The following is a 26,666-nucleotide window of genomic DNA, read 5'->3' on the forward strand; positions in this document are numbered from 1 at the left end:
TAGTATCTAAACCTATCATGTAGTATCTAAACCTATCATGTAGTATCTAAACCTGTCATGTAGTATCTAAACCTGTCATGTAGTATCTAAACCTATCATGTAGTATCTAAACCTATCATGTAGTATCTAAACCTATCATGTAGTATCTAAACCTATCATGTAGTATCTAAACCTATCATGTAGTATCTAAACCTGTCATGTAGTATCTAAACCTGTCATGTAGTATCTAAACCTATCATGTAGTATCTAAACCTATCATGTAGTATCTAAACCAATCATGTAGTATCTAAACCTATCATGTAGTATCTAAACCTATCATGTAGTATCTAAACCTATCATGTAGTATCTAAACCTATCATGTAGTATCTAAACCTATCATGTAGTATCTAAACGTATCATGTAGTATCTAAACCTATCATGTTGTTTCTAAACCTATCATGTGGTATCTAAACCTATCATGTAGTATCTAAACCTATAATGTAGTGTCTAAACCTATCATGTAGTATCTAAACCTATCATGTAGTATCTAAACCTATCATGTAGTATCTAAACCTATCATGTAGTATCTAAACCTATCATGTTGTTTCTAAACCTATCATGTGATATCTAAACCTATCATGTTGTTTCTAAACCTATCATGTGATATCTAAACCTATCATGTGGTATCTAAACCTATCATGTAGTATCTAAACCTATCATGTAGTATCTAAACCTATCATGTAGTATCTAAACCTGTCATGTAGTATCTAAACCTGTCATGTAGTATCTAAACCTATCATGTAGTATCTAAACCTATCATGTAGTATCTAAACCTGTCATGTAGTATCTAAACCTGTCATGTAGTATCTAAATCTATCATGTAGTATCTAAACCTGTCATGTAGTATCTAAACCTGTCATGTAGTATCTAAATCTATCATGTAGTATCTAAACCTATCATGTAGTATCTAAACCTATCATGTGGTATCTAAACCTATCATGTGGTATCTAAACCTATCATGTGGTATCTAAACCTATCATGTAGTATCTAAACCTATCATGTAGTATCTAAACCTATCATGTAGTATCTAAACCTGTCATGTAGTATCTAAACCTGTCATGTAGTATCTAAACCTGTCATGTAGTATCTAAACCTGTCATGTAGTATCTAAACCTGTCATGTAGTATCTAAACCTGTCATGTAGTATCTATACCTATCATGTAGTATCTAAACCTGTCATGTAGTATCTAAACCTGTCATGTAGTATCTAAACCTGTCATGTAGTATCTAAACCTATCATGTAGTATCTAAACCTATCATGTAGTATCTAAACCTATTATGTAGTATCTAAACCTGTCATGTAGTATCTAAACCTGTCATGTAGTATCTAAACCTGTCATGTAGTATCTAAACCTGTCATGTAGTATCTAAACCTATCATGTAGTATCTAAACCTATCATGTAGTATCTAAACCTATTATGTAGTATCTAAACCTGTCATGTAGTATCTAAACCTGTCATGTAGTATCTAAACCTATCATGTAGTATCTAAACCTATCATGTAGTATCTAAACCTATCATGTAGTATCTAAACCTATCATGTAGTATCTAAACCTATCATGTAGTATCTAAACCTATCATGTAGTATCTAAACCTATCATGTAGTATCTAAACCTGTCATGTAGTATCTAAACCTATCATGTAGTATCTAAACCAATCATGTAGTATCTAAACCTATCATGTAGTATCTAAACCTATCATGTAGTATCTAAACCTATCATGTAGTATCTAAACCTATCATGTAGTATCTAAACCTATCATGTAGTATCTAAACCTATCATGTAGTATCTAAACCTATCATGTAGTATCTAAACCTATCATGTAGTATCTAAACCTATCATATAGTATCTAAACCTATCATGTAGTATCTAAACCTATCATGTAGTACCTAAACCTATCATGTAGTATCTAAACGTATCATGTAGTATCTAAACCTATCATGTTGTTTCTAAACCTATCATGTGATATCTAAACCTATCATGTGGTATCTAAACCTATCATGTGATATCTAAACCTATCATGTAGTATCTAAACCTATCATGTAGTATCTAAACCTATCATGTAGTATCTAAACCTGTCATGTAGTATCTAAACCTGTCATGTAGTATCTAAACCTGTCATGTAGTATCTAAACCTGTCATGTAGTATCTAAACCTGTCATGTAGTATCTAAACCTGTCATGTAGTATCTATACCTATCATGTAGTATCTAAACCTGTCATGTAGTATCTAAACCTGTCATGTAGTATCTAAACCTGTCATGTAGTATCTAAACCTATCATGTAGTATCTAAACCTATCATGTAGTATCTAAACCTATCATGTAGTATCTAAACCTGTCATGTAGTATCTAAACCTGTCATGTAGTATCTAAACCTATCATGTCGTATCTAAACCTATCATGTAGTATCTAAACCTATCATGTAGTATCTAAACCTATCATGTAGTATCTAAACCTATCATGTAGTATCTAAACCTGTCATGTAGTATCTAAACCTGTCATGTAGTATCTAAACCTATCATGTAGTATCTAAACCTATCATGTAGTATCTAAACCAATCATGTAGTATCTAAACCTATCATGTAGTATCTAAACCTATCATGTAGTATCTAAACCTATCATGTAGTATCTAAACCTATCATGTAGTATCTAAACGTATCATGTAGTATCTAAACCTATCATGTTGTTTCTAAACCTATCATGTGGTATCTAAACCTATCATGTAGTATCTAAACCTATAATGTAGTGTCTAAACCTATCATGTAGTATCTAAACCTATCATGTAGTATCTAAACCTATCATGTAGTATCTAAACCTATCATGTAGTATCTAAACCTATCATGTAGTATCTAAACCTATCATGTAGTATCTAAACCTATCACGTAGTATCTAAACCTATCATGTAGTATCTAAACCTATCATGTAGTATCTAAACCTATCATGTAGTATCTAAACCTATCATGTAGTATCTAAACCTATCATGTGTATCTAAACCTGTCATGTAGTATCTAAACCTGTCATGTAGTATCTAAACCTGTCATGTAGTATCTAAACCTATCATGTAGTATCTAAACCTATTATGTAGTATCTAAACCTGTCATGTAGTATCTAAACCTATCATGTAGTATCTAAACCTATCATGTAGTAACTAAACCTATCATGTAGTATCTAAACCTATCATGTAGTATCTAAACCTATCATGTAGTATCTAAACCTGTCATGTAGTATCTAAACCTGTCATGTAGTATCTAAACCTATCATGTAGTATCTAAACCTATCATGTAGTATCTAAACCTATCATGTGGTTTCTAAACCTATCATGTGGTATCTAAACCTATCATGTGGTATCTAAACCTATCATGTGGTATCTAAACCTATCATGTGGTATCTAAACCTATCATGTAGTATCTAAACCTATCATGTAGTATCTAAACCTATCATGTAGTATCTAAACCTATCATGTAGTATCTAAACCTGTCATGTAGTATCTAAACCTGTCATGTAGTATCTAAACCTGTCATGTAGTATCTAAACCTGTCATGTAGTATCTAAACATATAATCTAGTATCTAAACCCGTCATCTAGTATCTAAACCCGTCATGTAGTATCTAAACCCGTCATGTAGTATCTAAACCCGTCATGTAGTATCTAAACCCGTCATGTAGTATCTAAACATATCATGTAGTATCTAAACATATAATCTAGTATCTAAACCCGTCATGTAGTATCTAAACCCGTCATCTAGTATCTAAACCTGTCATCTAGTATCTAAACCCGTCATGTAGTATCTAAACCCGTCATGTAGTATCTAAACCCGTCATGTAGTATCTAAACCCGTCATGTAGTATCTAAACCCGTCATGTAGTATCTAAACCCGTCATCTAGTATCTAAACCCGTCATGTAGTATCTAAACCCATCATGTAGTATCTAAACCTATCATGTAGTATCTAAACCTATCATGTTGTATCTAAACCTGTCATGTAGTATCTAAATCTGTCATGTAGTATCTAAACCTATCATGTAGTATCTAAACCTATTGAGTAGTAGCTAAACCTATAATTTAGTATCTAAACCTATCATGTAGTATCTAAACCTATCATGTAGTATCTAAATCTATCATGTAGTATCTAAACCTATAATGTAGTGTCTAAACCTATCATGTAGTATCTAAACCTATCATGTAGTATCTAAACCTATCATGTAGTATCTAAACCTATCATGTAGTATCTAAACCTATCATATAGTATCTAAACCTATCATGTAGTATCTAAACCTATCATGTAGTATCTAAACCTATCATGTAGTATCTAAACCTATCATGTAGTATCTAAACGTATCATGTAGTATCTAAACCTATCATGTTGTTTCTAAACCTATCATGTGGTATCTAAACCTATCATGTGGTATCTAAACCTATCATGTAGTATCTAAACCTATCATGTAGTATCTAAACCTATCATGTAGTATCTAAACCTGTCATGTAGTATCTAAACCTGTCATGTAGTATCTAAACCTGTCATGTAGTATCTAAACCTGTCATGTAGTATCTAAACCTGTCATGTAGTATCTAAACCTGTCATGTAGTATCTATACCTATCATGTAGTATCTAAACCTGTCATGTAGTATCTAAACCTGTCATGTAGTATCTAAACCTGTCATGTAGTATCTAAACCTATCATGTAGTATCTAAACCTATCATGTAGTATCTAAACCTATCATGTAGTATCTAAACCTGTAATGTAGTATCTAAACCTGTCATGTAGTATCTAAACCTATCATGTAGTATCTAAACCTATCATGTAGTATCTAAACCTATCATGTAGTATCTAAACCTATCATGTAGTATCTAAACCTATCATGTAGTATCTAAACCTGTCATGTAGTATCTAAACCTGTCATGTAGTATCTAAACCTATCATGTAGTATCTAAACCTATCATGTAGTATCTAAACCAATCATGTAGTATCTAAACCTATCATGTAGTATCTAAACCTATCATGTAGTATCTAAACCTATCATGTAGTATCTAAACCTATCATGTAGTATCTAAACCTATCATGTAGTATCTAAACGTATCATGTAGTATCTAAACCTATCATGTTGTTTCTAAACCTATCATGTGGTATCTAAACCTATCATGTAGTATCTAAACCTATAATGTAGTGTCTAAACCTATCATGTAGTATCTAAACCTATCATGTAGTATCTAAACCTATCATGTAGTATCTAAACCTATCATGTAGTATCTAAACCTATCATGTAGTATCTAAACCTATCATGTAGTATCTAAACCTATCACGTAGTATCTAAACCTATCATGTAGTATCTAAACCTATCATGTAGTATCTAAACCTATCATGTAGTATCTAAACCTATCATGTAGTATCTAAACCTATCATGTGTATCTAAACCTGTCATGTAGTATCTAAACCTGTCATGTAGTATCTAAACCTGTCATGTAGTATCTAAACCTATCATGTAGTATCTAAACCTATTATGTAGTATCTAAACCTGTCATGTAGTATCTAAACCTATCATGTAGTATCTAAACCTATCATGTAGTAACTAAACCTATCATGTAGTATCTAAACCTATCATGTAGTATCTAAACCTATCATGTAGTATCTAAACCTGTCATGTAGTATCTAAACCTGTCATGTAGTATCTAAACCTATCATGTAGTATCTAAACCTATCATGTAGTATCTAAATCTATCATGTAGTATCTAAACCTATAATGTAGTGTCTAAACCTATCATGTAGTATCTAAACCTATCATGTAGTATCTAAACCTATCATGTAGTATCTAAACCTATCATGTAGTATCTAAACCTATCATGTAGTATCTAAACCTATCATATAGTATCTAAACCTATCATGTAGTATCTAAACCTATCATGTAGTATCTAAACCTATCATGTAGTATCTAAACCTATCATGTAGTATCTAAACGTATCATGTAGTATCTAAACCTATCATGTTGTTTCTAAACCTATCATGTGGTATCTAAACCTATCATGTGGTATCTAAACCTATCATGTAGTATCTAAACCTATCATGTAGTATCTAAATCTATCATGTAGTATCTAAACCTGTCATGTAGTATCTAAACCTGTCATGTAGTATCTAAACCTGTCATGTAGTATCTAAACCTGTCATGTAGTATCTAAACCTGTCATGTAGTATCTAAACCTGTCATGTAGTATCTATACCTATCATGTAGTATCTAAACCTGTCATGTAGTATCTAAACCTGTCATGTAGTATCTAAACCTGTCATGTAGTATCTAAACCTATCATGTAGTATCTAAACCTATCATGTAGTATCTAAACCTATTATGTAGTATCTAAACCTGTCATGTAGTATCTAAACCTGTCATGTAGTATCTAAACCTATCATGTAGTATCTAAACCTATCATGTAGTATCTAAACCTATCATGTAGTATCTAAACCTATCATGTAGTATCTAAACCTATCATGTAGTATCTAAACCTGTCATGTAGTATCTAAACCTGTCATGTAGTATCTAAACCTATCATGTAGTATCTAAACCTATCATGTAGTATCTAAACCAATCATGTAGTATCTAAACCTATCATGTAGTATCTAAACCTATCATGTAGTATCTAAACCTATCATGTAGTATCTAAACCTATCATGTAGTATCTAAACCTATCATGTAGTATCTAAACGTATCATGTAGTATCTAAACCTATCATGTTGTTTCTAAACCTATCATGTGGTATCTAAACCTATCATGTGGTATCTAAACCTATAATGTAGTGTCTAAACCTATCATGTAGTATCTAAACCTATCATGTAGTATCTAAACCTATCATGTAGTATCTAAACCTATCATGTAGTATCTAAACCTATCATGTAGTATCTAAACCTATCATGTAGTATCTAAACCTATCATGTAGTATCTAAACCTATCATGTAGTATCTAAACCTATCACGTAGTATCTAAACCTATCATGTAGTATCTAAACCTATCATGTAGTATCTAAACCTATCATGTAGTATCTAAACCTATCATGTAGTATCTAAACCTATCATGTAGTATCTAAACCTATCATGTGTATCTAAACCTGTCATGTAGTATCTAAACCTGTCATGTAGTATCTAAACCTATCATGTAGTATCTAAACCTATCATGTAGTATCTAAACCTATTATGTAGTATCTAAACCTGTCATGTAGTATCTAAACCTGTCATGTAGTATCTAAACCTATCATGTAGTATCTAAACCTATCATGTAGTATCTAAACCTATCATGTAGTATCTAAACCTATCATGTAGTATCTAAACCTATCATGTAGTATCTAAACCTGTCATGTAGTATCTAAACCTGTCATGTAGTATCTAAACCTATCATGTAGTATCTAAACCTATCATGTAGTATCTAAACCAATCATGTAGTATCTAAACCTATCATGTAGTATCTAAACCTATCATGTAGTATCTAAACCTATCATGTAGTATCTAAACCTATCATGTAGTATCTAAACCTATCATGTAGTATCTAAACCTATCATGTAGTATCTAAACCTATCATGTAGTATCTAAACCTATCATGTAGTATCTAAACCTATCATATAGTATCTAAACCTATCATCTAGTATCTAAACCTATCATGTAGTATCTAAACCTATCATGTAGTATCTAAACCTATCATGTAGTATCTAAACGTATCATGTAGTATCTAAACCTATCATGTTGTTTCTAAACCTATCATGTGATATCTAAACCTATCATGTGGTATCTAAACCTATCATGTAGTATCTAAACCTATCATGTAGTATCTAAACCTATCATGTAGTATCTAAACCTGTCATGTAGTATCTAAACCTGTCATGTAGTATCTAAACCTGTCATGTAGTATCTAAACCTATCATGTAGTATCTAAACCTATCATGTAGTATCTAAACCTATCATGTAGTATCTAAACCTGTCATGTAGTATCTAAACCTGTCATGTAGTATCTAAATCTATCATGTAGTATCTAAACCTATCATGTAGTATCTAAACCTATCATGTAGTATCTAAACCTATCATGTAGTATCTAAACCTATCATGTAGTATCTAAACCTGTCATGTAGTATCTAAACCTGTCACGTAGTATCTAAACCTATCATGTAGTATCTAAACCTATCATGTAGTATCTAAACCAATCATGTAGTATCTAAACCTATCATGTAGTATCTAAACCTATCATGTAGTATCTAAACCTATCATGTAGTATCTAAACCTATCATGTAGTATCTAAACCTATCATGTAGTATCTAAACCTATCATGTAGTATCTAAACCTATCATGTAGTATCTAAACCTATCATGTGGTTTCTAAACCTATCATGTGGTATCTAAACCTATCATGTGGTATCTAAACCTATCATGTGGTATCTAAACCTATCATGTGGTATCTAAACCTATCATGTAGTATCTAAACCTATCATGTAGTATCTAAACCTATCATGTAGTATCTAAACCTGTCATGTAGTATCTAAACCTGTCATGTAGTATCTAAACCTGTCATGTAGTATCTAAACCTATCATGTAGTATCTAAACCTATCATGTAGTATCTAAATCTATCATGTAGTATCTAAACCTATAATGTAGTGTCTAAACCTATCATGTAGTATCTAAACCTATCATGTAGTATCTAAACCTATCATGTAGTATCTAAACCTATCATGTAGTATCTAAACCTATCATGTAGTATCTAAACCTATCATATAGTATCTAAACCTATCATGTAGTATCTAAACCTATCATGTAGTATCTAAACCTATCATGTAGTATCTAAACCTATCATGTAGTATCTAAACGTATCATGTAGTATCTAAACCTATCATGTTGTTTCTAAACCTATCATGTGGTATCTAAACCTATCATGTGGTATCTAAACCTATCATGTAGTATCTAAACCTATCATGTAGTATCTAAATCTATCATGTAGTATCTAAACCTGTCATGTAGTATCTAAACCTATCATGTAGTATCTAAACCTATCATGTAGTATCTAAACCAATCATGTAGTATCTAAACCTATCATATAGTATCTAAACCTATCATGTAGTATCTAAACCTATCATGTAGTATCTAAACCTATCATGTAGTATCTAAACCTATCATGTAGTATCTAAACCTATCATGTAGTATCTAAACCTATCATGTAGTATCTAAACCTATCATGTAGTATCTAAACCTATCATATAGTATCTAAACCTATCATCTAGTATCTAAACCTATCATGTAGTATCTAAACCTATCATGTAGTATCTAAACCTATCATGTAGTATCTAAACGTATCATGTAGTATCTAAACCTATCATGTTGTTTCTAAACCTATCATGTGATATCTAAACCTATCATGTGGTATCTAAACCTATCATGTAGTATCTAAACCTATCATGTAGTATCTAAACCTATCATGTAGTATCTAAACCTGTCATGTAGTATCTAAACCTGTCATGTAGTATCTAAACCTGTCATGTAGTATCTAAACCTATCATGTAGTATCTAAACCTATCATGTAGTATCTAAACCTATCATGTAGTATCTAAACCTGTCATGTAGTATCTAAACCTGTCATGTAGTATCTAAATCTATCATGTAGTATCTAAACCTATCATGTAGTATCTAAACCTATCATGTAGTATCTAAACCTATCATGTAGTATCTAAACCTATCATGTAGTATCTAAACCTGTCATGTAGTATCTAAACCTGTCACGTAGTATCTAAACCTATCATGTAGTATCTAAACCTATCATGTAGTATCTAAACCAATCATGTAGTATCTAAACCTATCATGTAGTATCTAAACCTATCATGTAGTATCTAAACCTATCATGTAGTATCTAAACCTATCATGTAGTATCTAAACCTATCATGTAGTATCTAAACCTATCATGTAGTATCTAAACCTATCATGTAGTATCTAAACCTATCATGTGGTTTCTAAACCTATCATGTGGTATCTAAACCTATCATGTGGTATCTAAACCTATCATGTGGTATCTAAACCTATCATGTGGTATCTAAACCTATCATGTAGTATCTAAACCTATCATGTAGTATCTAAACCTATCATGTAGTATCTAAACCTGTCATGTAGTATCTAAACCTGTCATGTAGTATCTAAACCTGTCATGTAGTATCTAAACCTATCATGTAGTATCTAAACCTATCATGTAGTATCTAAATCTATCATGTAGTATCTAAACCTATAATGTAGTGTCTAAACCTATCATGTAGTATCTAAACCTATCATGTAGTATCTAAACCTATCATGTAGTATCTAAACCTATCATGTAGTATCTAAACCTATCATGTAGTATCTAAACCTATCATATAGTATCTAAACCTATCATGTAGTATCTAAACCTATCATGTAGTATCTAAACCTATCATGTAGTATCTAAACCTATCATGTAGTATCTAAACGTATCATGTAGTATCTAAACCTATCATGTTGTTTCTAAACCTATCATGTGGTATCTAAACCTATCATGTGGTATCTAAACCTATCATGTAGTATCTAAACCTATCATGTAGTATCTAAATCTATCATGTAGTATCTAAACCTGTCATGTAGTATCTAAACCTGTCATGTAGTATCTAAACCTGTCATGTAGTATCTAAACCTGTCATGTAGTATCTAAACCTGTCATGTAGTATCTAAACCTGTCATGTAGTATCTATACCTATCATGTATTATCTAAACCTGTCATGTAGTATCTAAACCTGTCATGTAGTATCTAAACCTGTCATGTAGTATCTAAACCTATCATGTAGTATCTAAACCTATCATGTAGTATGTAAACCAATTATGTAGTATCTAAACCTGTCATGTAGTATCTAAACCTGTCATGTAGTATCTAAACCTATCATGTAGTATCTAAACCTATCATGTAGTATCTAAACCTATCATGTAGTATCTAAACCTATCATGTAGTATCTAAACCTATCATGTAGTATCTAAACCTATCATGTAGTATCTAAACCTATCATGTAGTATCTAAACCTATCATGTAGTATCTAAACCTATCATGTAGTATCTAAACCTATCATATAGTATCTAAACCTATCATCTAGTATCTAAACCTATCATGTAGTATCTAAACCTATCATGTAGTATCTAAACCTATCATGTAGTATCTAAACGTATCATGTAGTATCTAAACCTATCATGTTGTTTCTAAACCTATCATGTGATATCTAAACCTATCATGTGGTATCTAAACCTATCATGTAGTATCTAAACCTATCATGTAGTATCTAAACCTATCATGTAGTATCTAAACCTGTCATGTAGTATCTAAACCTGTCATGTAGTATCTAAACCTGTCATGTAGTATCTAAACCTATCATGTAGTATCTAAACCTATCATGTAGTATCTAAACCTATCATGTAGTATCTAAACCTGTCATGTAGTATCTAAACCTGTCATGTAGTATCTAAATCTATCATGTAGTATCTAAACCTATCATGTAGTATCTAAACCTATCATGTAGTATCTAAACCTATCATGTAGTATCTAAACCTATCATGTAGTATCTAAACCTGTCATGTAGTATCTAAACCTGTCACGTAGTATCTAAACCTATCACGTAGTATCTAAACCTATCATGTAGTATCTAAACCAATCATGTAGTATCTAAACCAATCATGTAGTATCTAAACCTATCATGTAGTATCTAAACCTATCATGTAGTATCTAAACCTATCATGTAGTATCTAAACCTATCATGTAGTATCTAAACCTATCATGTAGTATCTAAACCTATCATGTAGTATCTAAACCTATCATGTGGTTTCTAAACCTATCATGTGGTATCTAAACCTATCATGTGGTATCTAAACCTATCATGTGGTATCTAAACCTATCATGTGGTATCTAAACCTATCATGTAGTATCTAAACCTATCATGTAGTATCTAAACCTATCATGTAGTATCTAAACCTGTCATGTAGTATCTAAACCTGTCATGTAGTATCTAAACCTGTCATGTAGTATCTAAACCTATCATGTAGTATCTAAACCTATCATGTAGTATCTAAATCTATCATGTAGTATCTAAACCTATAATGTAGTGTCTAAACCTATCATGTAGTATCTAAACCTATCATGTAGTATCTAAACCTATCATGTAGTATCTAAACCTATCATGTAGTATCTAAACCTATCATGTAGTATCTAAACCTATCATATAGTATCTAAACCTATCATGTAGTATCTAAACCTATCATGTAGTATCTAAACCTATCATGTAGTATCTAAACCTATCATGTAGTATCTAAACGTATCATGTAGTATCTAAACCTATCATGTTGTTTCTAAACCTATCATGTGGTATCTAAACCTATCATGTGGTATCTAAACCTATCATGTAGTATCTAAACCTATCATGTAGTATCTAAATCTATCATGTAGTATCTAAACCTGTCATGTAGTATCTAAACCTATCATGTAGTATCTAAACCTATCATGTAGTATCTAAACCAATCATGTAGTATCTAAACCTATCATATAGTATCTAAACCTATCATGTAGTATCTAAACCTATCATGTAGTATCTAAACCTATCATGTAGTATCTAAACCTATCATGTAGTATCTAAACCTATCATGTAGTATCTAAACCTATCATGTAGTATCTAAACCTATCATGTAGTATCTAAACCTATCATATAGTATCTAAACCTATCATCTAGTATCTAAACCTATCATGTAGTATCTAAACCTATCATGTAGTATCTAAACCTATCATGTAGTATCTAAACGTATCATGTAGTATCTAAACCTATCATGTTGTTTCTAAACCTATCATGTGATATCTAAACCTATCATGTGGTATCTAAACCTATCATGTAGTATCTAAACCTATCATGTAGTATCTAAACCTATCATGTAGTATCTAAACCTGTCATGTAGTATCTAAACCTGTCATGTAGTATCTAAACCTGTCATGTAGTATCTAAACCTATCATGTAGTATCTAAACCTATCATGTAGTATCTAAACCTATCATGTAGTATCTAAACCTGTCATGTAGTATCTAAACCTGTCATGTAGTATCTAAATCTATCATGTAGTATCTAAACCTATCATGTAGTATCTAAACCTATCATGTAGTATCTAAACCTATCATGTAGTATCTAAACCTATCATGTAGTATCTAAACCTGTCATGTAGTATCTAAACCTGTCACGTAGTATCTAAACCTATCATGTAGTATCTAAACCTATCATGTAGTATCTAAACCAATCATGTAGTATCTAAACCTATCATGTAGTATCTAAACCTATCATGTAGTATCTAAACCTATCATGTAGTATCTAAACCTATCATGTAGTATCTAAACCTATCATGTAGTATCTAAACCTATCATGTAGTATCTAAACCTATCATGTAGTATCTAAACCTATCATGTGGTTTCTAAACCTATCATGTGGTATCTAAACCTATCATGTGGTATCTAAACCTATCATGTGGTATCTAAACCTATCATGTGGTATCTAAACCTATCATGTAGTATCTAAACCTATCATGTAGTATCTAAACCTATCATGTAGTATCTAAACCTGTCATGTAGTATCTAAACCTGTCATGTAGTATCTAAACCTGTCATGTAGTATCTAAACCTATCATGTAGTATCTAAACCTATCATGTAGTATCTAAATCTATCATGTAGTATCTAAACCTATAATGTAGTGTCTAAACCTATCATGTAGTATCTAAACCTATCATGTAGTATCTAAACCTATCATGTAGTATCTAAACCTATCATGTAGTATCTAAACCTATCATGTAGTATCTAAACCTATCATATAGTATCTAAACCTATCATGTAGTATCTAAACCTATCATGTAGTATCTAAACCTATCATGTAGTATCTAAACGTATCATGTAGTATCTAAACCTATCATGTTGTTTCTAAACCTATCATGTGGTATCTAAACCTATCATGTGGTATCTAAACCTATCATGTAGTATCTAAACCTATCATGTAGTATCTAAATCTATCATGTAGTATCTAAACCTGTCATGTAGTATCTAAACCTGTCATGTAGTATCTAAACCTGTCATGTAGTATCTAAACCTGTCATGTAGTATCTAAACCTGTCATGTAGTATCTAAACCTGTCATGTAGTATCTATACCTATCATGTATTATCTAAACCTGTCATGTAGTATCTAAACCTGTCATGTAGTATCTAAACCTGTCATGTAGTATCTAAACCTATCATGTAGTATCTAAACCTATCATGTAGTATGTAAACCAATTATGTAGTATCTAAACCTGTCATGTAGTATCTAAACCTGTCATGTAGTATCTAAACCTATCATGTAGTATCTAAACCTATCATGTAGTATCTAAACCTATCATGTAGTATCTAAACCTATCATGTAGTATCTAAACCTATCATGTAGTATCTAAACCTGTCATGTAGTATCTAAACCTGTCATGTAGTATCTAAACCTATCATGTAGTATCTAAACCTATCATGTAGTATCTAAACCAATCATGTAGTATCTAAACCTATCATGTAGTATCTAAACCTATCATGTAGTATCTAAACCTATCATGTAGTATCTAAACCTATCATGTAGTATCTAAACCTATCATGTAGTATCTAAACGTATCATGTAGTATCTAAACCTATCATGTTGTTTCTAAACCTATCATGTGGTATCTAAACCTATCATGTGGTATCTAAACCTATAATGTAGTGTCTAAACCTATCATGTAGTATCTAAACCTATCATGTAGTATCTAAACCTATCATGTAGTATCTAAACCTATCATGTAGTATCTAAACCTATCATGTAGTATCTAAACCTATCATGTAGTATCTAAACCTATCATGTAGTATCTAAACCTATCATGTAGTATCTAAACCTATCACGTAGTATCTAAACCTATCATGTAGTATCTAAACCTATCATGTAGTATCTAAACCTATCATGTAGTATCTAAACCTATCATGTAGTATCTAAACCTATCATGTAGTATCTAAACCTATCATGTGTATCTAAACCTGTCATGTAGTATCTAAACCTGTCATGTAGTATCTAAACCTATCATGTAGTATCTAAACCTATCATGTAGTATCTAAACCTATTATGTAGTATCTAAACCTGTCATGTAGTATCTAAACCTGTCATGTAGTATCTAAACCTATCATGTAGTATCTAAACCTATCATGTAGTATCTAAACCTATCATGTAGTATCTAAACCTATCATGTAGTATCTAAACCTATCATGTAGTATCTAAACCTGTCATGTAGTATCTAAACCTGTCATGTAGTATCTAAACCTATCATGTAGTATCTAAACCTATCATGTAGTATCTAAACCAATCATGTAGTATCTAAACCTATCATGTAGTATCTAAACCTATCATGTAGTATCTAAACCTATCATGTAGTATCTAAACCTATCATGTAGTATCTAAACCTATCATGTAGTATCTAAACCTATCATGTAGTATCTAAACCTATCATGTAGTATCTAAACCTATCATATAGTATCTAAACCTATCATCTAGTATCTAAACCTATCATGTAGTATCTAAACCTATCATGTAGTATCTAAACCTATCATGTAGTATCTAAACGTATCATGTAGTATCTAAACCTATCATGTTGTTTCTAAACCTATCATGTGATATCTAAACCTATCATGTGGTATCTAAACCTATCATGTAGTATCTAAACCTATCATGTAGTATCTAAACCTATCATGTAGTATCTAAACCTGTCATGTAGTATCTAAACCTGTCATGTAGTATCTAAACCTGTCATGTAGTATCTAAACCTATCATGTAGTATCTAAACCTATCATGTAGTATCTAAACCTATCATGTAGTATCTAAACCTGTCATGTAGTATCTAAACCTGTCATGTAGTATCTAAATCTATCATGTAGTATCTAAACCTATCATGTAGTATCTAAACCTATCATGTAGTATCTAAACCTATCATGTAGTATCTAAACCTATCATGTAGTATCTAAACCTGTCATGTAGTATCTAAACCTGTCACGTAGTATCTAAACCTATCATGTAGTATCTAAACCTATCATGTAGTATCTAAACCAATCATGTAGTATCTAAACCTATCATGTAGTATCTAAACCTATCATGTAGTATCTAAACCTATCATGTAGTATCTAAACCTATCATGTAGTATCTAAACCTATCATGTAGTATCTAAACCTATCATGTAGTATCTAAACCTATCATGTAGTATCTAAACCTATCATGTGGTTTCTAAACCTATCATGTGGTATCTAAACCTATCATGTGGTATCTAAACCTATCATGTGGTATCTAAACCTATCATGTGGTATCTAAACCTATCATGTAGTATCTAAACCTATCATGTAGTATCTAAACCTATCATGTAGTATCTAAACCTATCATGTAGTATCTAAACCTGTCATGTAGTATCTAAACCTGTCATGTAGTATCTAAACCTGTCATGTAGTATCTAAACCTGTCATGTAGTATCTAAACATATAATCTAGTATCTAAACCCGTCATCTAGTATCTAAACCCGTCATGTAGTATCTAAACCCGTCATGTAGTATCTAAACCCGTCATGTAGTATCTAAACCCGTCATGTAGTATCTAAACATATCATGTAGTATCTAAACATATAATCTAGTATCTAAACCCGTCATGTAGTATCTAAACCCGTCATCTAGTATCTAAACCTGTCATCTAGTATCTAAACCCGTCATGTAGTATCTAAACCCGTCATGTAGTATCTAAACCCGTCATGTAGTATCTAAACCCGTCATGTAGTATCTAAACCCGTCATGTAGTATCTAAACCCGTCATGTAGTATCTAAACCCGTCATCTAGTATCTAAACCCGTCATGTAGTATCTAAACCCATCATGTAGTATCTAAACCTATCATGTAGTATCTAAACCTATCATGTTGTATCTAAACCTGTCATGTAGTATCTAAATCTGTCATGTAGTATCTAAACCTATCATGTAGTATCTAAACCTATTGAGTAGTAGCTAAACCTATCATTTAGTATCTAAACCTATCATGTAGTATCTAAACCTATCATGTAGTATCTAAACCTATCATGTAGTATCTAAACCTATCATGTAGTATCTAAACCTATCATATAGTATCTAAACCTATCATGTAGTATCTAAACCTATCATGTAGTATCTAAACCTATCATGTAGTATCTAAACCTATCATGTAGTATCTAAACGTATCATGTAGTATCTAAACCTATCATGTTGTTTCTAAACCTATCATGTGGTATCTAAACCTATCATGTGGTATCTAAACCTATCATGTAGTATCTAAACCTATCATGTAGTATCTAAACCTATCATGTAGTATCTAAACCTGTCATGTGGTATCTAAACCTATCATGTAGTATCTAAACCTATCATGTAGTATCTAAACCTATCATGTAGTATCTAAACCTGTCATGTAGTATCTAAACCTGTCATGTAGTATCTAAACCTGTCATGTAGTATCTAAACCTGTCATGTAGTATCTAAACCTGTCATGTAGTATCTAAACCTGTCATGTAGTATCTAAACCTATCATGTAGTATCTAAACCTATCATGTAGTATCTAAACCTATCATGTAGTATCTAAACCTATCATGTAGTATCTAAACCTATCATGTAGTATCTAAACCTGTCATGTAGTATCTAAACCTGTCATGTAGTATCTAAACCTATCATGTAGTATCTAAACCTATCATGTAGTATCTAAACCAATCATGTAGTATCTAAACCTATCATGTAGTATCTAAACCTATCATGTAGTATCTAAACCTATCATGTAGTATCTAAACCTATCATGTAGTATCTAAACCTATCATGTAGTATCTAAACGTATCATGTAGTATCTAAACCTATCATGTTGTTTCTAAACCTATCATGTGGTATCTAAACCTATCATGTAGTATCTAAACCTATAATATAGTGTCTAAACCTATCATGTAGTATCTAAACCTATCATGTAGTATCTAAACCTATCATGTAGTATCTAAACCTATCATGTAGTATCTAAACCTATCATGTAGTATCTAAACCTATCATGTAGTATCTAAACCTATCACGTAGTATCTAAACCTATCATGTAGTATCTAAACCTATCATGTAGTATCTAAACCTATCATGTAGTATCTAAACCTATCATGTAGTATCTAAACCTATCATGTGTATCTAAACCTGTCATGTAGTATCTAAACCTGTCATATAGTATCTAAACCTATCATGTAGTATCTAAACCTATCATGTAGTATCTAAACCTATTATGTAGTATCTAAACCTGTCATGTAGTATCTAAACCTGTCATGTAGTATCTAAACCTATCATGTAGTATCTAAACCTATCATGTAGTATCTAAACCTATCATGTAGTATCTAAACCTATCATGTAGTATCTAAACCTATCATGTAGTATCTAAACCTGTCATGTAGTATCTAAACCTGTCATGTAGTATCTAAACCTATCATGTAGTATCTAAACCTATCATGTAGTATCTAAACCAATCATGTAGTATCTAAACCTATCATGTAGTATCTAAACCTATCATGTAGTATCTAAACCTATCATGTAGTATCTAAACCTATCATGTACTATCTAAACCTATCATGTAGTATCTAAACCTATCATGTAGTATCTAAACCTATCATGTAGTATCTAAACCTATCATGTAGTATCTAAACCTATCATATAGTATCTAAACCTATCATCTAGTATCTAAACCTATCATGTAGTATCTAAACCTATCATGTAGTATCTAAACCTATCATGTAGTATCTAAACGTATCATGTAGTATCTAAACCTATCATGTTGTTTCTAAACCTATCATGTGATATCTAAACCTATCATGTGGTATCTAAACCTATCATGTAGTATCTAAACCTATCATGTAGTATCTAAACCTATCATGTAGTATCTAAACCTGTCATGTAGTATCTAAACCTGTCATGTAGTATCTAAACCTGTCATGTAGTATCTAAACCTATCATGTAGTATCTAAACCTATCATGTAGTATCTAAACCTATCATGTAGTATCTAAACCTGTCATGTAGTATCTAAACCTGTCATGTAGTATCTAAATCTATCATGTAGTATCTAAACCTATCATGTAGTATCTAAACCTATCATGTAGTATCTAAACCTATCATGTAGTATCTAAACCTATCATGTAGTATCTAAACCTATCATGTAGTATCTAAACCTGTCATGTAGTATCTAAACCTGTCACGTAGTATCTAAACCTATCATGTAGTATCTAAACCTATCATGTAGTATCTAAACCAATCATGTAGTATCTAAACCTATCATGTAGTATCTAAACCTATCATGTAGTATCTAAACCTATCATGTAGTATCTAAACCTATCATGTAGTATCTAAACCTATCATGTAGTATCTAAACCTATCATGTAGTATCTAAACCTATCATGTAGTATCTAAACCTATCATGTGGTTTCTAAACCTATCATGTGGTATCTAAACCTATCATGTGGTATCTAAACCTATCATGTGGTATCTAAACCTATCATGTGGTATCTAAACCTATCATGTAGTATCTAAACCTATCATGTAGTATCTAAACCTATCATGTAGTATCTAAACCTATCATGTAGTATCTAAACCTGTCATGTAGTATCTAAACCTGTCATGTAGTATCTAAACCTGTCATGTAGTATCTAAACCTGTCATGTAGTATCTAAACCTATCATGTAGTATCTAAACCTATCATGTAGTATCTAAACCTATCATGTAGTATCTAAACCTGTCATGTAGTATCTAAACCTGTCATGTAGTATCTAAATCTATCATGTAGTATCTAAACCTATCATGTAGTATCTAAACCTATCATGTAGTATCTAAACCTATCATGTAGTATCTAAACCTATCATGTAGTATCTAAACCTGTCATGTAGTATCTAAACCTGTCACGTAGTATCTAAACCTATCATGTAGTATCTAAACCTATCATGTAGTATCTAAACCAATCATGTAGTATCTAAACCTATCATGTAGTATCTAAACCTATCATGTAGTATCTAAACCTATCATGTAGTATCTAAACCTATCATGTAGTATCTAAACCTATCATGTAGTATCTAAACCTATCATGTAGTATCTAAACCTATCATGTGGTTTCTAAACCTATCATGTGGTATCTAAACCTATCATGTGGTATCTAAACCTATCATGTGGTATCTAAACCTATCATGTGGTATCTAAACCTATCATGTAGTATCTAAACCTATCATGTAGTATCTAAACCTATCATGTAGTATCTAAACCTATCATGTAGTATCTAAACCTGTCATGTAGTATCTAAACCTGTCATGTAGTATCTAAACCTGTCATGTAGTATCTAAACCTGTCATGTAGTATCTAAACATATAATCTAGTATCTAAACCCGTCATCTAGTATCTAAACCCGTCATGTAGTATCTAAACCCGTCATGTAGTATCTAAACCCGTCATGTAGTATCTAAACCCGTCATGTAGTATCTAAACATATCATGTAGTATCTAAACATATAATCTAGTATCTAAACCCGTCATGTAGTATCTAAACCCGTCATCTAGTATCTAAACCTGTCATCTAGTATCTAAACCCGTCATGTAGTATCTAAACCCGTCATGTAGTATCTAAACCCGTCATGTAGTATCTAAACCCGTCATGTAGTATCTAAACCCGTCATGTAGTATCTAAACCCGTCATGTAGTATCTAAACCCGTCATCTAGTATCTAAACCCGTCATGTAGTATCTAAACCCATCATGTAGTATCTAAACCTATCATGTAGTATCTAAACCTATCATGTAGTATCTAAACCTATCATGTAGTATCTAAATCTATCATGTAGTATCTAAACCTATAATGTAGTGTCTAAACCTATCATGTAGTATCTAAACCTATCATGTAGTATCTAAACCTATCATGTAGTATCTAAACCTATCATGTAGTATCTAAACCTATCATGTAGTATCTAAACCTATCATATAGTATCTAAACCTATCATGTAGTATCTAAACCTATCATGTAGTATCTAAACCTATCATGTAGTATCTAAACCTATCATGTAGTATCTAAACGTATCATGTAGTATCTAAACCTATCATGTTGTTTCTAAACCTATCATGTGGTATCTAAACCTATCATGTGGTATCTAAACCTATCATGTAGTATCTAAACCTATCATGTAGTATCTAAACCTATCATGTAGTATCTAAACCTGTCATGTAGTATCTAAACCTGTCATGTAGTATCTAAACCTGTCATGTAGTATCTAAACCTGTCATGTAGTATCTAAACCTGTCATGTAGTATCTAAACCTGTCATGTAGTATCTATACCTATCATGTAGTATCTAAACCTGTCATGTAGTATCTAAACCTGTCATGTAGTATCTAAACCTGTCATGTAGTATCTAAACCTATCATGTAGTATCTAAACCTATCATGTAGTATCTAAACCTATTATGTAGTATCTAAACCTGTCATGTAGTATCTAAACCTGTCATGTAGTATCTAAACCTATCATGTAGTATCTAAACCTATCATGTAGTATCTAAACCTATCATGTAGTATCTAAACCTATCATGTAGTATCTAAACCTATCATGTAGTATCTAAACCTGTCATGTAGTATCTAAACCTGTCATGTAGTATCTAAACCTATCATGTAGTATCTAAACCTATCATGTAGTATCTAAACCAATCATGTAGTATCTAAACCTATCATGTAGTATCTAAACCAATCATGTAGTATCTAAACCTATCATGTAGTATCTAAACCTATCATGTAGTATCTAAACCTATCATGTAGTATCTAAACCTATCATGTAGTATCTAAACCTATCATGTAGTATCTAAACGTATCATGTAGTATCTAAACCTATCATGTTGTTTCTAAACCTATCATGTGGTATCTAAACCTATCATGTAGTATCTAAACCTATAATATAGTGTCTAAACCTATCATGTAGTATCTAAACCTATCATGTAGTATCTAAACCTATCATGTAGTATCTAAACCTATCATGTAGTATCTAAACCTATCATGTAGTATCTAAACCTATCATGTAGTATCTAAACCTATCACGTAGTATCTAAACCTATCACGTAGTATCTAAACCTATCACGTAGTATCTAAACCTATCATGTAGTATCTAAACCTATCATGTAGTATCTAAACCTATCATGTGTATCTAAACCTGTCATGTAGTATCTAAACCTGTCATATAGTATCTAAACCTATCATGTAGTATCTAAACCTATCATGTAGTATCTAAACCTATTATGTAGTATCTAAACCTGTCATGTAGTATCTAAACCTGTCATGTAGTATCTAAACCTATCATGTAGTATCTAAACCTATCATGTAGTATCTAAACCTATCATGTAGTATCTAAACCTATCATGTAGTATCTAAACCTATCATGTAGTATCTAAACCTGTCATGTAGTATCTAAACCTGTCATGTAGTATCTAAACCTATCATGTAGTATCTAAACCTATCATGTAGTATCTAAACCAATCATGTAGTATCTAAACCTATCATGTAGTATCTAAACCTATCATGTAGTATCTAAACCTATCATGTAGTATCTAAACCTATCATGTACTATCTAAACCTATCATGTAGTATCTAAACCTATCATGTACTATCTAAACCTATCATGTAGTATCTAAACCTATCATGTAGTATCTAAACCTATCATGTAGTATCTAAACCTATCATGTAGTATCTAAACCTATCATATAGTATCTAAACCTATCATCTAGTATCTAAACCTATCATGTAGTATCTAAACCTATCATGTAGTATCTAAACCTATCATGTAGTATCTAAACGTATCATGTAGTATCTAAACCTATCATGTTGTTTCTAAACCTATCATGTGATATCTAAACCTATCATGTGGTATCTAAACCTATCATGTAGTATCTAAACCTATCATGTAGTATCTAAACCTATCATGTAGTATCTAAACCTGTCATGTAGTATCTAAACCTGTCATGTAGTATCTAAACCTGTCATGTAGTATCTAAACCTATCATGTAGTATCTAAACCTATCATGTAGTATCTAAACCTATCATGTAGTATCTAAACCTGTCATGTAGTATCTAAACCTGTCATGTAGTATCTAAATCTATCATGTAGTATCTAAACCTATCATGTAGTATCTAAACCTATCATGTAGTATCTAAACCTATCATGTAGTATCTAAACCTATCATGTAGTATCTAAACCTATCATGTAGTATCTAAACCTGTCATGTAGTATCTAAACCTGTCACGTAGTATCTAAACCTATCATGTAGTATCTAAACCTATCATGTAGTATCTAAACCTATCATGTAGTATCTAAACCTATCATGTAGTATCTAAACCTATCATGTAGTATCTAAACCTATCATGTAGTATCTAAACCTATCATGTGGTTTCTAAACCTATCATGTGGTATCTAAACCTATCATGTGGTATCTAAACCTATCATGTGGTATCTAAACCTATCATGTGGTATCTAAACCTATCATGTAGTATCTAAACCTATCATGTAGTATCTAAACCTATCATGTAGTATCTAAACCTATCATGTAGTATCTAAACCTGTCATGTAGTATCTAAACCTGTCATGTAGTATCTAAACCTGTCATGTAGTATCTAAACCTGTCATGTAGTATCTAAACCTATCATGTAGTATCTAAACCTATCATGTAGTATCTAAACCTATCATGTAGTATCTAAACCTGTCATGTAGTATCTAAACCTGTCATGTAGTATCTAAATCTATCATGTAGTATCTAAACCTATCATGTAGTATCTAAACCTATCATGTAGTATCTAAACCTATCATGTAGTATCTAAACCTATCATGTAGTATCTAAACCTGTCATGTAGTATCTAAACCTGTCACGTAGTATCTAAACCTATCATGTAGTATCTAAACCTATCATGTAGTATCTAAACCAATCATGTAGTATCTAAACCTATCATGTAGTATCTAAACCTATCATGTAGTATCTAAACCTATCATGTAGTATCTAAACCTATCATGTAGTATCTAAACCTATCATGTAGTATCTAAACCTATCATGTAGTATCTAAACCTATCATGTGGTTTCTAAACCTATCATGTGGTATCTAAACCTATCATGTGGTATCTAAACCTATCATGTGGTATCTAAACCTATCATGTGGTATCTAAACCTATCATGTAGTATCTAAACCTATCATGTAGTATCTAAACCTATCATGTAGTATCTAAACCTATCATGTAGTATCTAAACCTGTCATGTAGTATCTAAACCTGTCATGTAGTATCTAAACCTGTCATGTAGTATCTAAACCTGTCATGTAGTATCTAAACATATAATCTAGTATCTAAACCCGTCATCTAGTATCTAAACCCGTCATGTAGTATCTAAACCCGTCATGTAGTATCTAAACCCGTCATGTAGTATCTAAACCCGTCATGTAGTATCTAAACATATCATGTAGTATCTAAACATATAATCTAGTATCTAAACCCGTCATGTAGTATCTAAACCCGTCATCTAGTATCTAAACCTGTCATCTAGTATCTAAACCCGTCATGTAGTATCTAAACCCGTCATGTAGTATCTAAACCCGCCATGTAGTATCTAAACCCGTCATGTAGTATCTAAACCCGTCATGTAGTATCTAAACCCGTCATGTAGTATCTAAACCCGTCATCTAGTATCTAAACCCGTCATGTAGTATCTAAACCCATCATGTAGTATCTAAACCTATCATGTAGTATCTAAACCTATCATGTAGTATCTAAACCTATCATGTAGTATCTAAATCTATCATGTAGTATCTAAACCTATAATGTAGTGTCTAAACCTATCATGTAGTATCTAAACCTATCATGTAGTATCTAAACCTATCATGTAGTATCTAAACCTATTATGTAGTATCTAAACCTATCATGTAGTATCTAAACCTATCATATAGTATCTAAACCTATCATGTAGTATCTAAACCTATCATGTAGTATCTAAACCTATCATGTAGTATCTAAACCTATCATGTAGTATCTAAACGTATCATGTAGTATCTAAACCTATCATGTTGTTTCTAAACCTATCATGTGGTATCTAAACCTATCATGTGGTATCTAAACCTATCATGTAGTATCTAAACCTATCATGTAGTATCTAAACCTATCATGTAGTATCTAAACCTGTCATGTAGTATCTAAACCTGTCATGTAGTATCTAAACCTGTCATGTAGTATCTAAACCTGTCATGTAGTATCTAAACCTGTCATGTAGTATCTAAACCTGTCATGTAGTATCTATACCTATCATGTAGTATCTAAACCTGTCATGTAGTATCTAAACCTGTCATGTAGTATCTAAACCTGTCATGTAGTATCTAAACCTATCATGTAGTATCTAAACCTATCATGTAGTATCTAAACCTATTATGTAGTATCTAAACCTGTCATGTAGTATCTAAACCTGTCATGTAGTATCTAAACCTATCATGTAGTATCTAAACCTATCATGTAGTATCTAAACCTATCATGTAGTATCTAAACCTATCATGTAGTATCTAAACCTATCATGTAGTATCTAAACCTGTCATGTAGTATCTAAACCTGTCATGTAGTATCTAAACCTATCATGTAGTATCTAAACCTATCATGTAGTATCTAAACCAATCATGTAGTATCTAAACCTATCATGTAGTATCTAAACCTATCATGTAGTATCTAAACCTATCATGTAGTATCTAAACCTATCATGTAGTATCTAAACCTATCATGTAGTATCTAAACGTATCATGTAGTATCTAAACCTATCATGTTGTTTCTAAACCTATCATGTGGTATCTAAACCTATCATGTAGTATCTAAACCTATAATGTAGTGTCTAAACCTATCATGTAGTATCTAAACCTATCATGTAGTATCTAAACCTATCATGTAGTATCTAAACCTATCATGTAGTATCTAAACCTATCATGTAGTATCTAAACCTATCACGTAGTATCTAAACCTATCACGTAGTATCTAAACCTATCACGTAGTATCTAAACCTATCATGTAGTATCTAAACCTATCATGTAGTATCTAAACCTATCATGTAGTATCTAAACCTATCATGTGTATCTAAACCTGTCATGTAGTATCTAAACCTGTCATGTAGTATCTAAACCTATCATGTAGTATCTAAACCTATCATGTAGTATCTAAACCTATTATGTAGTATCTAAACCTGTCATGTAGTATCTAAACCTATCATGTAGTATCTAAACCTATCATGTAGTAACTAAACCTATCATGTAGTATCTAAACCTATCATGTAGTATCTAAACCTATCATGTAGTATCTAAACCTATCATGTAGTATCTAAACCTGTCATGTAGTATCTAAACCTGTCATGTAGTATCTAAACCTGTCATGTAGTATCTAAACCTATCATGTAGTATCTAAACCTATCATGTAGTATCTAAACCAATCATGTAGTATCTAAACCTATCATGTAGTATCTAAACCTATCATGTAGTATCTAAACCTATCATGTAGTATCTAAACCTATCATGTAGTATCTAAACC

Source organism: Salvelinus fontinalis, unplaced genomic scaffold (assembly GCF_029448725.1).
Source record: "Salvelinus fontinalis isolate EN_2023a unplaced genomic scaffold, ASM2944872v1 scaffold_0001, whole genome shotgun sequence".
Taxonomy (NCBI): domain Eukaryota; kingdom Metazoa; phylum Chordata; class Actinopteri; order Salmoniformes; family Salmonidae; genus Salvelinus; species Salvelinus fontinalis.